Source organism: Panthera pardus, unplaced genomic scaffold, assembly GCF_024362965.1.
Source record: "Panthera pardus isolate Hobbes unplaced genomic scaffold, ASM2436296v1 HiC_scaffold_17, whole genome shotgun sequence".
NCBI classification, from domain to species: domain Eukaryota; kingdom Metazoa; phylum Chordata; class Mammalia; order Carnivora; family Felidae; genus Panthera; species Panthera pardus.
Window position 1 is genome coordinate 15,514,299 of NW_026526732.1, and position 15,463 is coordinate 15,529,761.

The 15,463-nt window shown below is 40.0% G+C and overlaps 1 protein-coding gene across 2 annotated transcripts in view; it reads right to left on the bottom strand.

The window, feature by feature from the left end:
• ESR1 (estrogen receptor 1) overlaps positions 1 to 15,463 on the bottom strand; it is a 421,083-nt gene that overhangs the window by 356,920 nt on the left and 48,700 nt on the right. Inside the window, exon 1 of one of the 2 annotated variants that reach the window (XM_053904373.1) lies at positions 15,308 to 15,416. The exons of the other annotated variant lie outside the window; for it this stretch is intronic. The gene's annotated coding sequence lies outside the window, so the exon portion shown is untranslated. Of the gene's footprint in view, positions 1 to 15,307; positions 15,417 to 15,463 lie in introns of those variants that run through there. 2 annotated transcript variants of the gene reach the window in all.

A 15,463-nucleotide genomic window follows, 5' to 3' on the forward strand; every position in this document is an offset into this window, starting at 1 on the left:
TACCATTCATCTATGTCAAATTTGATTAGCAAAGCAAATATGACTGTTCTGGCTCTAGTTTACTGGTCAAAAAACCCCTCCGCCTCTCTAGTTTGAGATCGAATCTGGTGACACATTTTCATTAGGGAGAGAAGTCAGAATGGGAATTGAACTTGATAAATCAAGACATCCGTCAGCTAAACCTTGCCTGTTGTCTTTTTGCTAAGTAAAATTCATCCAGATATGATCAGTCAACTCTATTAAATGTCATTTATAGGCCAGAAAATGTACTCTTATGATAATGAAAAAGGAAAGTCACTGCCCATACCTTCTAAAGGCTTAGACTCAGAGTTTTTGACTTGAGTGGATGAATTCCAACCAGTAAAAAGAAAATCAGAAGAATTTGTCCCATGCAATGGAACACAAATACCATTTCACAGTGGAAATTTGAGCTCTTCATTCTAGAGGAGCTCAAGGCCAGAGACTTTTCCTCTTTATACTGCTTCTGTATGTCCTTCAGCAGCTAAGCTCTTTGCTTGCAAATATAACCTGAAAAAACCCACATTTATAGTGGCCAAGATCTTGAATTTACTGTTCTAAGTTCAAACCTTATTATACCATTTATCAGATGGATGAACTTGAGTAAATTATTTGATTTCCCTAAGCCTGGGCTTGCTTCCCTAGAAAGTGGGTATAACAATATCTACTCCTAGAGATGTCATGATGACTAAATAAGCTGTTCTCTGTAAGGCACAAAGCACCATGTATAGCAGAAAAATATGATCAGTAAATATACAGGTAGTATTACTGACCTTACATTAATTATTTGACTGAACTGACTGACTCCAGAAATGAGCAAAGTAGATCATAAGAGAAATAGAACTTAACAGAATTGATTTTTGTAGTTAGAGAGAGAGAGAAAGAAAAGAAGAGAAAAGAAAAGAAAGAGAGGGGAGAAAGGAAGGAAGGAGAAAGAAAGGAAGAAAGAATGCACGCACATATCAATGCCCACATGTGAGTACCACACTAACCTACTAACGTATATTTTATGTATTTTATTCTTTAGCCCTCAGATTCTTTCTACCTAGGACAACACTTAATATTAAGAGAGCCAATTATCTTTCAGAGTGGGAGAAACACTGATGTTATGTGCCGTTAATAAATGGAAAGGCAATAAAAATGGGGGGATATGCGTCTGGTGTTATTGCCTAAGTGACATAATTATTCAGAGAGACGCACGACGAGCCCCAGGTTCAATGGCGCCGGGAATCCCAACGGTTTCGTTCCAGACCTTTATCAAAGTCCCAGCAACGGCACAACCCCAGGCCACTCCAGAAAACTCTATTTTGAATGCAGAACCTTGAGGTGAGAAGAGAAACTGCAGACCACCCGGAGACTGACAAGTGTGTACAAGTACGCAAAATTAAGAAAGGAAGCAGAATATTGAAAGCTGTGGGGACCCAAACTCCCAGTGATTTGCACTCCTTCTACCGTCTTCAGCCCCACTGGGGTAGAGGACTTTTATTTGTTAAAAACCTTCCCTTCCTTCCTCTTTCTTCACTGTCTCCCTCCTTGCTCTCCAAACTAACCGTCTGCACTGAGCTGGCAAATAGCTACAGGCACTGTCTCCTTGGAAGCCGAACCTACAAACTACGGCAGTTCACCTTGCCGGCGGTTCTGCGATTCACATGAGAGTTCGTTCACAGCCGCTCAGACTCCGACTAGCAGGAATAAAACTATCAGTAGTCACAATTCCTAAGGCAGAGGAGGTTTTTGCGGTGCTGCTAGCAGCCTGCCGTCAGCCGTGCCTTTGCAGATGAGGCTGACAGTTCCGCGTGCCCAGAAACAGTCGTGCGTCCCCACCCTTGGAAGACCGGCCCGACCAGTCCCACTGCACTTTTGTGGACAGTGGTAAAGCCCGGAATTGGTGATGTTATTAAACATTTTGGTTAGTCACTAAGTAAAGGCTTTGCCTAGAAAACTTCATTTCCTGTACAGCAGGATAGACAAGGTCCAAACAAAAGTTTCCTGAAATAATTCATTAAAACCGGCCAGTTCTACAATGAGGAAGGTACCCCCTCCCCACGCCCCGAACAATACGGGCCTGTTCGGTCCTTAGTGAAATCAGGTGTAGGCCACTGGCATCTCCAGCTGATTGGCAGACAGACCTGTGTCCCACTCCCAGCCCTCCCTCGCAATTCAGGCAGGTTCCATAAAAATAAACCTTATGGTACTACTCCCTGACTCAGACTTCCTGTGCTTTTAGGCCATTTTGAAGGATGGCATGGTATTTACAAATAAGAGAGGCTTTTAATCTTTTCTGTCACACGCCCGGCACTGGGTTTGCAAATTGCTAAATTAACACACAGCCCCTCTAGTTGACTTCCAGACAATGCTGACAACTGATTCTCTCATTGTAATATATGCACGTCTTTTTAAGAGGTTTGCTTACGAGCTTAGAAATGTTCTGTGGAGGAAATGAGAAATGGACTTGAAAGTCAGTAAGTTATTCTTTTACGTTTAAATAAAAACCGATGTGATTACTTGGCGATCACAAATACAAGTGAAACGGTCACCTCTCCACCGAATAGGCTTTTTTTTCCTTATGAAACTGCCACTTGTCATTTTGAATAATTAAATTCAATAGAAATATCTCAATGACTGAGAATATAAGAGTCGTGTCTCTATTTTGGGGTGGGTAACTGAATATACAAAGTCTATATTCTGAAGATGTTCTATTTTAGGGTTAAGTTAGACACACATTTTGCTTCTTATTAGCACCGTACAACTGGCAAGAGAAGGAGGTTGTGCAATTCAAATCAGGAAATGTTTTCACTTACTGGCAGCTATGGCAGAGCTCTGAGAGAAAAAGAATTAAATAAAAGAGGTTTTTTTTTTCAGTTTGGGTCTTCTGTATGGTGAATGGACTATCGAATACTGTAGATAAATTTGTTAACCTTCCTGATGACAGGTAAGGAAACTTCACCCACACACTGTAGGCAAGGGATATTTTTAAATGGTGGTAGCTTATAGACTGTATCCTTCACTTCAACTCAAGAAACACACATGGAGTGTTCATAGACCCCAGTGTACTTATAATCACAGATTAGAAGTGTACTTATAATCACAGAAATTAAAGAAAAATCATTTTCCAAACTGAACAGCCAAATTAGATCTTATGCATTCGTGGAAGAAGTCAGGAGAGAGAAAGAGGAAACGAATATATCCACACATACCTCAGTGGTGATTCAAAATTCAGATTCATATCTACATCCTTTCTCGAAAAGAGCTGCGCTAAGATTAGGTATTACAGTCCTGGACAATATGCAGAAGTTTTTGTGCCTGAGTCTTTCTGGTTTTCTTCTCCATTTTGTTTTTAACTGGGAGTGAAAGGAGGCTATCGGTGGTTTCTGAAGATTTCCTTAGTTAAAGCTGGTTTGATTTCTCACTAAAGTGAAACAAGGTAGTTAAAGATCAGAGCGGTCTCACTCATCAATAGACGCTAAAGAATTGATGTTTCACTTGTCCAGTTCAAATTCCTTGATCATAATCTTTGTTTTTAATGGTTGTGTTGAGAGAGAGAGAGCACACACGTGCCGGTGGGAGCTGGAGGAGGGGCAGAGAGAGAGAGAGAGAGAGGGGGAGAGAGAGAGAGAGAGAGAGAGAGAGAATCCCAAGTAGGCTCCACACTGTCAGCACAGAGCCCGATGTAGGGCTCGATCCCTCAAACCATGAGATCATGACCTGATCCAAATTCAAGAGTGGGGACACTTAGCCGACTGAGCCACCCAGGCACCTTGATCATATTCTTTTAAAAAGCTGAGCAGGGCATAAGCTTTTCACCATTGACGCCATTAGCAAGCATTTATAGAGAATGCATATACCACCATCGGCTATACCAACTCAGGTCCGTAAGATCACTTCCACTTCTGTAGATGGGTTTTGCCATTAGAGCAAAAAGTCTTGACCCACAGTATCTCAAGTATGTGTTCAGCAGCAGAGGCGCACCTGCTGTGGCTATGTGGTATGGGTTTACCACAGATTCAGCCGTTGCTATATAATGGGAAGAACGGTCACTGTGCAGAGCAAGTGAGGAATTTAGCAATGCCACTGAATACATTCTTTTACGTTTTTACTTATAAAACAGCTTTCTTAATCCTTACTTGCGAGTAAAATTCTTCCTAAATTTTTATCTTACTATAAGATATTCAAGTAGATTCCCTTGGAGTGCTTCAAAAATATTCCTTGGGCGATTTTCACTGTGCATTTCAAACATCAGACCTAGCTATTGATAAAAGGCCCTGGGTTATTTTTTGTTGTTTCTAAAATGCTATACAACAGTTTCAAATGTACAGGATATGAGAGAGTGAAAAAAAATAGTTTTTTGACTTAACTTTGTTTTGCCATCTGAAATACTCACATGACTGTGCTTTTTCCTAATTCTAAGCATCAGTGAACCCAATCTATGAATATTTTCTCAACTAAAAAACAAAAAATGGAAAGTTTAACATTGAATTAAGGAGTCTTCAGGATTAACAGGTGTATAATGACAGATTTATAGGGGCCAATGGACTGATAAGTATATTTTTGGTCTAGAAAACATCTGCTCAGAATAAGTAGTTTATGATTTCCACATCAAATAAGAGGAAAAAAACACAGTAATCTAAGACTTTGGTAGTTTTTTTCTTAACCAAAAATAATGCAAATCCTGTTACAGGGCGCTTGTATGCTTCATTAATACGTTCTACTAAAATCAAGGAGATACAGAAATTGCCACATGAGGGAATGATAAAATAGGAGAATACCAGAGTTTTCAATGGGAAATTCATAAGCATATGCTTGGGGTGGGAGCTAATTAAATATAATAGTCAATTAATCTATAAAAGAAAATTTTTCTGCTTGTGAACCTACAGATAATACAGGCTTCTTCAGCCACCTCAACCCAGTAATCCAAAAATAGTAAAATGCAATCCCTGGAAATACTCCGAACTAGACATGTCACAGATAGTAAATACAGATACAGAGAGAATTTGCACAAACATGCAACAACCTTGGTAATGAACTCGTTTTTTTTTTAACCCAGTCTTTTAGACTCGTTCTAAATAATTATATGAAGGAATTGGCTGTTATCCAGTGAATATGAACAGTGGACACTGACCAAACTGTTTGACATTCTACCCCCATCCCTTCTATTTTCAGTCCACATTTTCCCTCCATGGTGACTTTCTGGTTGTGCGTTATCTGGTTTTGGCTGTCTCTACTGCCCACTCCAGATAATTGCTCAACTCTCCACTTGGCTTCTTGCTGGGTAGGCTTGACCTAAGAGAATGGAGGGAGAAAGAGCCAGCATTTTCCTTTGATCTCTTAGAACGCAGGATTCCATTATATAATCTACCATAAATCCTGGCAGTAGAGATTGACATCAACCTCCAAACTTGCCATAATATGACACTCCTCGTTGATTCATTATGTATTCTGACATTTCTTAATTAACATGAACTCAATACTTCAGTGTGTCAGTGATAAGACATTTTTCTTAGTTGCCTTCTCAATATTTTTAAGGATCGACTTGATTAATTTTTCTCTTCTGCAATCAAAGCCTCACATGCCAAATGTTCTAACTGGCTAACTGCCTCTAAGGTTTAAGCTCACAGATGTTTCTTTGTGGCCACAGAAAATACTACTCCTCTGAGAATAAGTCTGATAAATAAAATTGGCAATAAATTTAGAACTAAAGAGCTGGATAAGAAAATCAAGTGCAGCCCTCATTAGCTACACTTTTGTGATTCTACAAACTTGTCTAATGTACTCAATTCTCAAGTATGGATGGTAGTGGATTCTAGGAATCCCATCAACAAATTAAAGCCTTAAGCTATCCAAAACCCTCCTTCTATTTAACAGTATAAATCCCTCTCCCACTTAACATATTACCATGGCTGCTAACAAGTAGAAAATTGGCACATTTAAATCTCATTTCTATTCCAAGTGCTGAGGGAGGAGTAAAATGGATAGAATCCAGATGGTGAGGAGAGAGTAAAGCAAGGGCCCTGCATAGTCTGCATGTGAAGAATTTGCAAACTGGCCCAAATGATTAATATTCAACATTAATATTATTTAGGCAACATGAATGCCACAAGCAGGAGACCTTTTGCTTTCTACTTTTTCCTTTCCTAGAAAACATTTTTCTAGGAGTCTTTGCCTTCACAAACTAGATATGAAGTGCCTCTTTGTTTGATTTATGAAGCCTAAATGACATGGAAGTATAGACCAACAAACTAATATGAACAATATTCTTCATGCTGAATATTATGATGTCATCCTCTCCCTGAACTTCCGTGCTTGAAATTCAAAGCCCAGGCATTGCCCACCATGGAATATTCTCAGGAGGGTAATATCATCACTTGAGATTTATTGCAATTCAAATTAACTTATTTAGTGTGTTTGGCCTTTCTCCCCACCACCCTGCCCCATACCCCAGTAAGTCTTTGCCTTTTCTTTTAATTGGCATCCTTGCCTTTTATTATCCCTAGAAGAAAAGGAAAAGGAGGCAAATAGAAAACACAATCTGCCTGCTTCCCTCTATCCTCAAATCACTGGATTCAGCTCCCCCATTGTCATTAGCATAGAGCATTTTGGTCAGTTGCAAGAGAAATCACTATCTTCTTTTCCAACTAGAGTGCTAAATCAATGGAATGATGACATATCTTTCTTTTATTCTCAGTATAGATGCCTGTGGTTTGGATGGTACTTATGATGGAATCTCAACCCACTGTTCTAAATGGAGGTTGCTGAAAGCAAGAATTATAGAATCATAGGTATGACCACAGGAACCATACAGCTCTTCACATCCAATGCCTCATTCAACTGGTGAGAAAAGAGGCCTCAAAATTGTAAGATTTATTCAAGCAAAGCTGGTGGCATCACACTTCCTGATTTAAAAATATATTATGAAGCTACAATAATCAAAACAGTAAGGTATTGGCCAAGACAGACATATAGACCAATGGAACAGAGTAGAGAGCCCAACATGAGTCCACATGTATACAGTCTATTGATCTTCAACAAGAATGCCAAGAATACACAATAGGAAAAGGATAATCTCTTCAACAAATGCTGTTGGAAAAACGAGATATCCACATGTAAAAAACTACAATTTGATGTCCCTTACACTGCACACAAAAATCAACTCCAAATGAATTAGACTTAAAGGTAAGACCTGGAACTGTAAAACTCCTAGAAGAAAAGAGGACAAGCTTCATGACATTGGACTTGGCAACGATTTCATGTATATGACCAAAAGCACAGAAACAACAACAAAATTAAAATTTAAAAAACACAAGCGGGACTATACCAAACTAAAAAGTATCTGTGCAGCAAAAACAATCAACAGAGGGAAAAGACAACTACATAATGGGAGAAAATATTTGCAAACTATATGTAATATGGGGTTATTTCCAAAATACATAAGGAACTGTGCAACTCAATAACAGAAAAACTAATAAACTGATTAAAAATAAGCTAAAGACTTGACTAGACATTTCTCCAAAGAAGACATACAAATGGTCATCTGGTGTATTAAAAAGTGCTCATCATCACTAATGATCAGGGAGATGCAAATCAAAACCACAGCAAGATATCATCTCATACCTGTCAAGATGGCTATCACCAAAAAAACAAAAGACAAGTATGAGTAAGGAAGAAATTGGAACCCTTGCACACTGTCTGTGAAAATGAAAAATGCTGCAGCCATGATGCACCATCTTCAAAAAATTAAAAATAGAGCCACCATACGATCCAGCAACCCTACTTCTGGGTATATATCCAAAAGAATTGAAATCAGGAAACTGAAGAGCTATAATCACTCCCCTGTTCCTTGCAGCCCTGTTCAAAATAGTCTGTTTGATACAAAAACAACCTAACTATCCATCAACAGATGAGCTGATCAAGAAAATGTGGTATATACACACAACGGAATACTATTTAGCCTTAAAAAAGAAGGGCATTCCACAATATGCAACAGCAATAGACCTTAAGGACAGCATGCTAAGTAAAAAAAGCCAGACACAGAAAAGCAAGTATTGCATTATTCCACTTATATAAAGTATCTAAAATCGTCAAATTCCTAAAATCAAAGATTGGCATGGTGGTTACCAAAGGCTAGAGGAGGAGGAAATAGGACTTATTAATCAACAGACATAAAGTTTCAGTTAAGTAAGATGAATAAGTTCTAGAGAGCTGCTGTACAACATTGGACCTATAGCCAACAATAATGTATTGTACACTTAAAATTTGTTAAGAGAATAGATCCCACATTGACTATTCTCACTACAATTAAATTTTTCTAAAGATTTGTTCAGTACCCAATATAAAGTACCTATTGAGTAACTAGAAACAAATTATAATAATCATAATCTAATCTTATAGAAATATGAACTATTTTCTTCTGAATCTATGTCTTGTCCAAATAAAATAATTTTGCTCTAACAGTATTCCAAGTTAACAGCATTTTACACAAATATGAGGTGTGTAATTTTTCAAAGTTCCATCACTTAACCTGCATTGTATCACTAATGGGACCTTTGATAGGAGTTTATAATTACCATGCCCATTGTACAGTTGGGAAAATAGAGCACTGAGCATGCAAGTTGTTAACTAAGGTAACTCAGCACATTGGTGGCATAGTAATATATTTTGACCTCCACCCTTCTTTCTCTGCTGGTCACTTTTGGAACAAAATCTTCTTTACACCCAAAAACAAGCATGATTTCAAAAAGCACATCCTGAAAGATTTTTTAAGCTTTATTACACCTCTCTTGAACTATTCCAATCACCTCCAAATGGATGTATTCACTCTTCATCTGAAAATGTCAATCTACACAATATTTCCCTAAGATTACGTTTTTATCTCATCCCAGCCCTACCCGAAAATCTTTAATGTCTACACAATCAAGTCCAAAGGTGTGGTCCTAAATTATCTCACACAGCCTCCCAGCACGAATCTCACTTCTGTTTCACAGGTTGGTGGATGATTCCCCAACCCCTTTCTCCCCGTGCCTTTGCGTATGTTCTTCCCTTTCCTTACATCTTCCTGCACAAACATCACACATCCTGAAAGCTCATGGACACATGTCTATATGAAACTTCCTGCACGAAGCCATCCTTAAGCACCTCCTGTCCATCTCACTTCTCTCCCCAGCCCGTCCTCCACCCCCCTCAACCAGAAATAATCTCCCGTCTCTGTGCTTTCACACATCTTGGTGCTCATCACTCTTAAAGCACCCATCACATTCTACTGCACTGCATTACTTCTGTAACATTACACTGTGTAGCACCCACTACACTTATTAGGTAATAGTCGTATATCATATTATGTGCCTTACTGACCGTAACTGACAGTCAATGTCAAAGCACATGTCAGGCCCTACTGAACACAGCAAATACGTCCCAAGCCTCTGGTGTATCCCGATGCGTTCCAAGGGACAGGAGTGCAAGCCTGAAAAAAAAACCCATCTTTGTTGTAATATATACATATAATAGAATATCACTCAGCCATCAAAAAGAATGAAATCTTATCTTTTGCAATGTTGTGGATGGAACTAGAATGTATTATGCTAAGTGAAATGAGTCAGTCAAAGAAAGACAAATACCATATGATTTCACTCACATATGGAATTGAGGAAACAAAACAGATGAACATAGGGGGAGGAAAAAGAGAGAGAGAGAGAAAGGGAAGCAAACCAGAAAAGACTCTTAATTGTAGAGAACAAATGGAGGGTTGGGGTGCCTGGGTGGCTCAGTCAGTTAAGCGTCTGACTTCAGCTCAAGTTATGATCACACGGTTCATGGGTTCGAGCCCCGCATCAGGTTCCGCACTGACAGTGTGAAGCCTGCCTGAGATTCTCTCTCTCTCCCTCCCTCTCTCTCTTCCCCTCTACGATTCATGCATGCTGTCTCTCTAAAATAAATAAATAAACTTTCAAGTAAAAACTGAGTTGATGGAGGGGAGGTCGGTGGGGGAATGGGCTAAATGGGTGATGGGCATTAAGGATCGCACTTGTTTTGATGAGCACTGGGACTTATATGTAAGTGATGAATCACTGAATTATACTCCTAAAAACAATATTACACTGTATGTTAACTAACAAGAATTTAAATAAAAATTTGAAACAAACAAACAAACCCATCTTTGCACTTGAGTTTCTTTTGGTTTGTGTAGGAGCAGAGACTCTGGGACAGACCTTAATAAACTACAACAGGGCCCTTAAAATACTACTCCTTCCTTAAATAAAATCAGATAGAGAATTTAACAGTGTGTGTCAAGTTAAACTATACCGGATTCTGAATACCCCTAATCTCTAAATATCTTTTATAAACTCGAAGCAAGTAGGATTTTCAAAACTCCATATAAAAAATGGATATCTGCACTTTTCACATAGTTGTTTTTGTTTTGTTTTGTTTTGTTTTGTTTGAGAGAGACAGAAAGAGCACAAGCAGGGGAAAGGGGCAGAGGGAAAGAGAGAGAATCCCAAGCAGGCTCTAAGCTCAGCATGGAGCCCATCACAGGGCTCGTCCCGCAACCCTGGGATCATGACCTGAGCCAAAACCAAGAGTCAGACCCTCAACTGACCGAGCCACCCAGGCGCCCCTGTCACATGGTTTTAAAGAGAAATATATTTAAGTGGATTATTATATATATTGTGATCATCTTTATCAGATACCTTTCTGTAAATCATTTTATGAAAATGAATCTTGACAAATGATTGGCTGTAGTAAATAAAAACGAGAATACAAAAGACAAATGTTTTCTGTGAGATAAACAAATTTTCTTTGGATTTCTTGGCGTCTTTATCAAAATTCTTTAAGGAAATAGCCCGATGCGATCATTTCTAGGAACCACAGAGGGAAGAAGGGTCTCAGAACTGCTGACCGCCTATTTGTAAAAGGGTTTCAAGGGCTTCCTCTGAACCAACCTAGGGGAAGAGGTTCATTTAGAAAGCTCAGCTAGCTGCTGGCCACGTGATAAGAGAAGAGTTTGGTGAGAACAGAGGAAAAAGAAATGCGAAAAGCCCAATGGCAACATACCATGGCCAGCAAAGGGCAGGAACCCTACACTGTTCGTCTTCCCCAGGATTGTCATTTTGTTGTGGCCTACCTCTTCCCCCTTGTGACTGGCAGTGCCCATAAAGGGCCTATCATCTTCCAGGCAGCAAAAAAGGGGTTGTGCCTCATTTGTATCCATTCTTAGCAAGAAACCCCAAAGAACTGAGGGTTAGTGACAGCTACAAACAGGAGAGTAAAGTCAGATTAAGCTCCTGAAGGCTGGGCTTAGGAAAATGGAGCTCCGGGTGTATAACCAATACAAATCATTGTGGTTTTTACAACAGAAAGGTTAGGACAGCTTCTAGGCACTTGTCTTCTCGAAGAAGTCGGAGAGAATCTCGAAGACTCCAGGGAGGTCCCAGGAAGAGAATTACTGAGAGAAGTAACATGCTGGCTCTGTCTGCCTCTCTCCCTCCAAAACCCCACCCATCCTGCCCGCCACACTCACACACTTGGCCAGCCACACTTTCACCACCGTGCACACACTCAGTTCTTTAGGACAGAAGTTGACCCACCTCTCATGGCTTTTCATAGCACCACACCAAGGCTACTCTCATACACTTAGTGACAAGATTTTGCAGGTAACTAAGTAATAATGTATGCGTTCCATAGAAAAACTTATCTTTTATAAAACTGAATATTTTACAAAGCTCTTACAAGTATTATATATATATTATATATATATAATTTAATCCTTACCAGTAGCCATAAAGCTTCTATAGGTCAGATTTATTATTTATTTTTCTCCCTTTACAGATGAAGACACTGCAGCATAGAGAAATCTACCATTATCTCTTGCCAGCCCCAGATGTTCACCTTGCTTCACCAAGGCAAGGACCACACTGATCTAAACCTTCAGAAAATCGCATCAAGTCACGGCTGAGAGCATGAACTTTGCAAAAGGATAGGCTTATCTTCAAGTCTTAGGACTGTCATTTATAAAGCTTTCTAACGTTGGACACAGTACCCAACTTTGCAAAGCCTTACTTTGCTCACTTGTAAAATTGGAATCATAATACTGTTTACCATCTGGAGTTGTTATAAGGATTAAATGCAATAATACCTATAAAAAGTATTACGTGAAGACCTCCCTAAACCTCAGATGCTAATATAATTGCTATTACTACCGTCTCATGGGCACTAAGTATTTGTTACAGAGCTGTTGAGTGAGAGACTAACTCAGGTCTTGGGTGTTACACTGAATTAGAAGTTAGCATACAACTCTACGTGTGAACAGACTCAGGCCTTGTCCAACAAACAAGGAAAATGCTTCTTTTGACACATCAAAATGGATGTGAAGCATTTGCAACAAGTTTTTGACATACTTGTCTCAGCAAGAACTTGCCCATTTTCTTTGCTACTCTTCTCATCACAAAGGAAAGTAGCTGTCCCCACAGGCACAAAGGAAAGGAATAAGGGAGGGAGGGAGGGATGTTAGAGGCGTCTGTGTTTCTTCCAACACTTCGTGCTCATTACAAAAGCGGTGGCATTTCTATAGGTGCCACGCTTAGCTGACTGGATTGATTGCCCTCTTTTTTCAGATCAAGTTCCTGGCTACAATCAGATGAATACACATTCCTAACAGCGATGGTGTTGACCATGAGTTTGGTCATTTATTCTACCAACACTTATTATCAGGCACTGTACATGCTTGCAATAAAAATGACTCTGTCCTATGTGAGTTTCTAACACCTGAAGACAAGTCATTTAATGAGTGGTTCAATCTCACTTATTCCATACAATTACATCCGTAGCTACTTTCATTATCCCTACTTTGCAAGTGAGGCATTTGAGGCCAGAGGTGAACCACACAGATTGGGGTGGGGGGGTGGGGCCCCGTATGGCTTGGACTCAGCCATCTCTTGTGGATTGGTGAATTGAACTACCTAATGTCCGAACCCTCACCATAGAGTTACTGCTATGGAAGACCTAAGCAGAAGTATAAGCTTTCTGGCAAATGTTTTCATGGGTGAATAGACAATGTAAGCCTCTTCATCCTCTAACAAAGTCACATGCTTTCAGAGAAAAAAAAATGTTATGCTCCTTAGAAAGAGCCATAAAACTCACTGATGTGCAAGGTTTTGCAATTGTGGTCCGTGGGAATGATTCAGAGGGAGTCTACTGGGGTGTCGCCCAAAAGGCAAACCCCCCACCATCCCCAAAAGCCACCTGTAAAGCACCTGCCTTAAAACATAGCACTGTAGGGAGCTTCACAGGGGATTAACAAGGGAGACACAGCCTTGATAAAGACAGGTGGGCAGGACCGCGTCTCAACCAACATCGATGAAACATATGTTAGGACTGTTTTACAATGTGGATGGTCTACTCCGAGCTGGTTACTCCCATTCGTGCCTATTTTTCTTTGTAGCCAAACTGCTACCATGGAGCACAACTATCCACTGTTCAAAGCAAACTGAAGCCCAACCACCGGGCCCTCAGCCCAAGCGGTTGCTCTGACCAACTGGGCTGAACGAACATGGACAGATACTCAAAGAACCCACAGATAACTGTGTAGCAGACACCCAGTGTGAATATTTATGTTTACAGGGGGCTAAGGAGAGTGTTGGCGGGGAGGTGGCGGTAGCTAGCTCTAAATCCACGGCTGAATGAAAAGTCAGAGTTAATCTACATGGAAGATAATTTTTTTTTTTTACTGTCCTTGCAGCAAGTTTAAGACACATGAGCTTTATCCCTTTCCTCGAGTGTCATCAGCAATAAAACAAAACAAGTATTTGCAAGGGCCTAAGAAAAATATCCTGCTGGTAAATGTGACCCTTATATTTATAATCAAAATTTTGCACTTTTTAAAGACAGGTTGTGTCTCTGATACCTACCTTATACTTATTCCGAGCTTCCTTGAAAACTTAACAAGCTCTGCAGCATTGCATCTAACCTCTGAAGTCTTATAGCCATGCGTGCCGAGGTCTCCATAGGATCGTAACAAAATGGGAGTAAATATTTGCTTTTGAGAAACACAAAGGAGTTGTATGGAGTAGAAATGGGCTCTGAACCCTTGGTCTCAGAAGTTCCCATCCAATTTCATTTCTTTTGGCGCTCTGAGCTTTTTAAGATAAAATTCAAAGACTTCTATCTCATATTCATAAGTTCATGCTCAACACTAAGATACATCATACATAACATTAATATATGCCACATCCAAAACCAGAGGACTTTCCCAGCAACATCATGTTAGGAGTTGCTCTGCAAGCCTGTTAGATCTGGCCCATAAAGCCAACAGAAATTTGAACAGGAATCAGTACGATGATCCCAAGTCTCGATAAAGCCCAACCCTTATTTAAAAAAAAGAAAAAAAATCACGTTGGCTTCTGTGAGCATGTCTGAAACCAGCTACCCTCTTGACAAAGCCTGAAACTTACAACTTAACGCACATTTCCTGAAACGTGTGGCATTCCTCTAACCAAAATGAAAGTATCCTGCCCTGTCTTTTGTGACTGCCACATCATTACTCAAGTAGCACGCTGCCATACGTGGGGGAGGAACTGATGCACACACCATCCCGCCGAAAACAAAAATGACCACTAGTTCTTTCACATGAGAGCAGACTGGGGCAGCAAGACTCAAATGAACTTGCCGAAAATCGCAGGGCAATTTAAAGGCGGGCTGTCTCGCTTTTGTATTGCTAGATTGCGTAGCTTTTCAGAAACCTTGGCTGCGACGGGAAACCAATAATGGCTTATTCAGATTGCTGACTTCAAGCTCAACGTAAATTACGCCACCAAAGTTTAAGAAAACAGGTAGCGTGTTCGTGCTAGCCTGTGATCAGCCCGATTAAGAACTTCTAAAAGTCCAGCCCTTTTCTACAATACAGTACTCAGAGCTAGGACTGGATCCAGTAAGTGTACGTTATCTGAGGCAGGCAGACAGCCTGAGAAAAGGGTAGCTGTGTTGCCCTCTGACTCAGCTGAATATTATTCCAAAAGTGAGTTTCCACTTTGTACCAAGTTTAGATTCAACATTTTAATGCCATAGTCATGCTTGCCAGCAACTGCGCAAATATCCCTGGAGCATTAAGAAGGAAAAAATGAACATCTTTTAACATGAGAGGGAAGCTCTAAAGTTACATCACGCTTGTAAATAGTAGCACATATAGCAAGAAGAAAAAACTTACATTGAGGAAAAGAAATGGGAGTACCTACTCGAGGAGAAGAATGTCACTCAAAGACTGTCTTCTTATGCTACAGAATGGGCAAGAGAAAGGAACACTAACCTTTCAAGCCCGTTAAGAAGCTTCTGAGCATGGAGACTGCATTTTCAGTTTTGGTGAAATCCGTTCTGAAGCAGTAGACAGGAGGCTGTTATGACCATGAAATTAGGAAACGCAGCAACTCAAAAATAGAGAACCAGCACCACCATTTGACTAGGA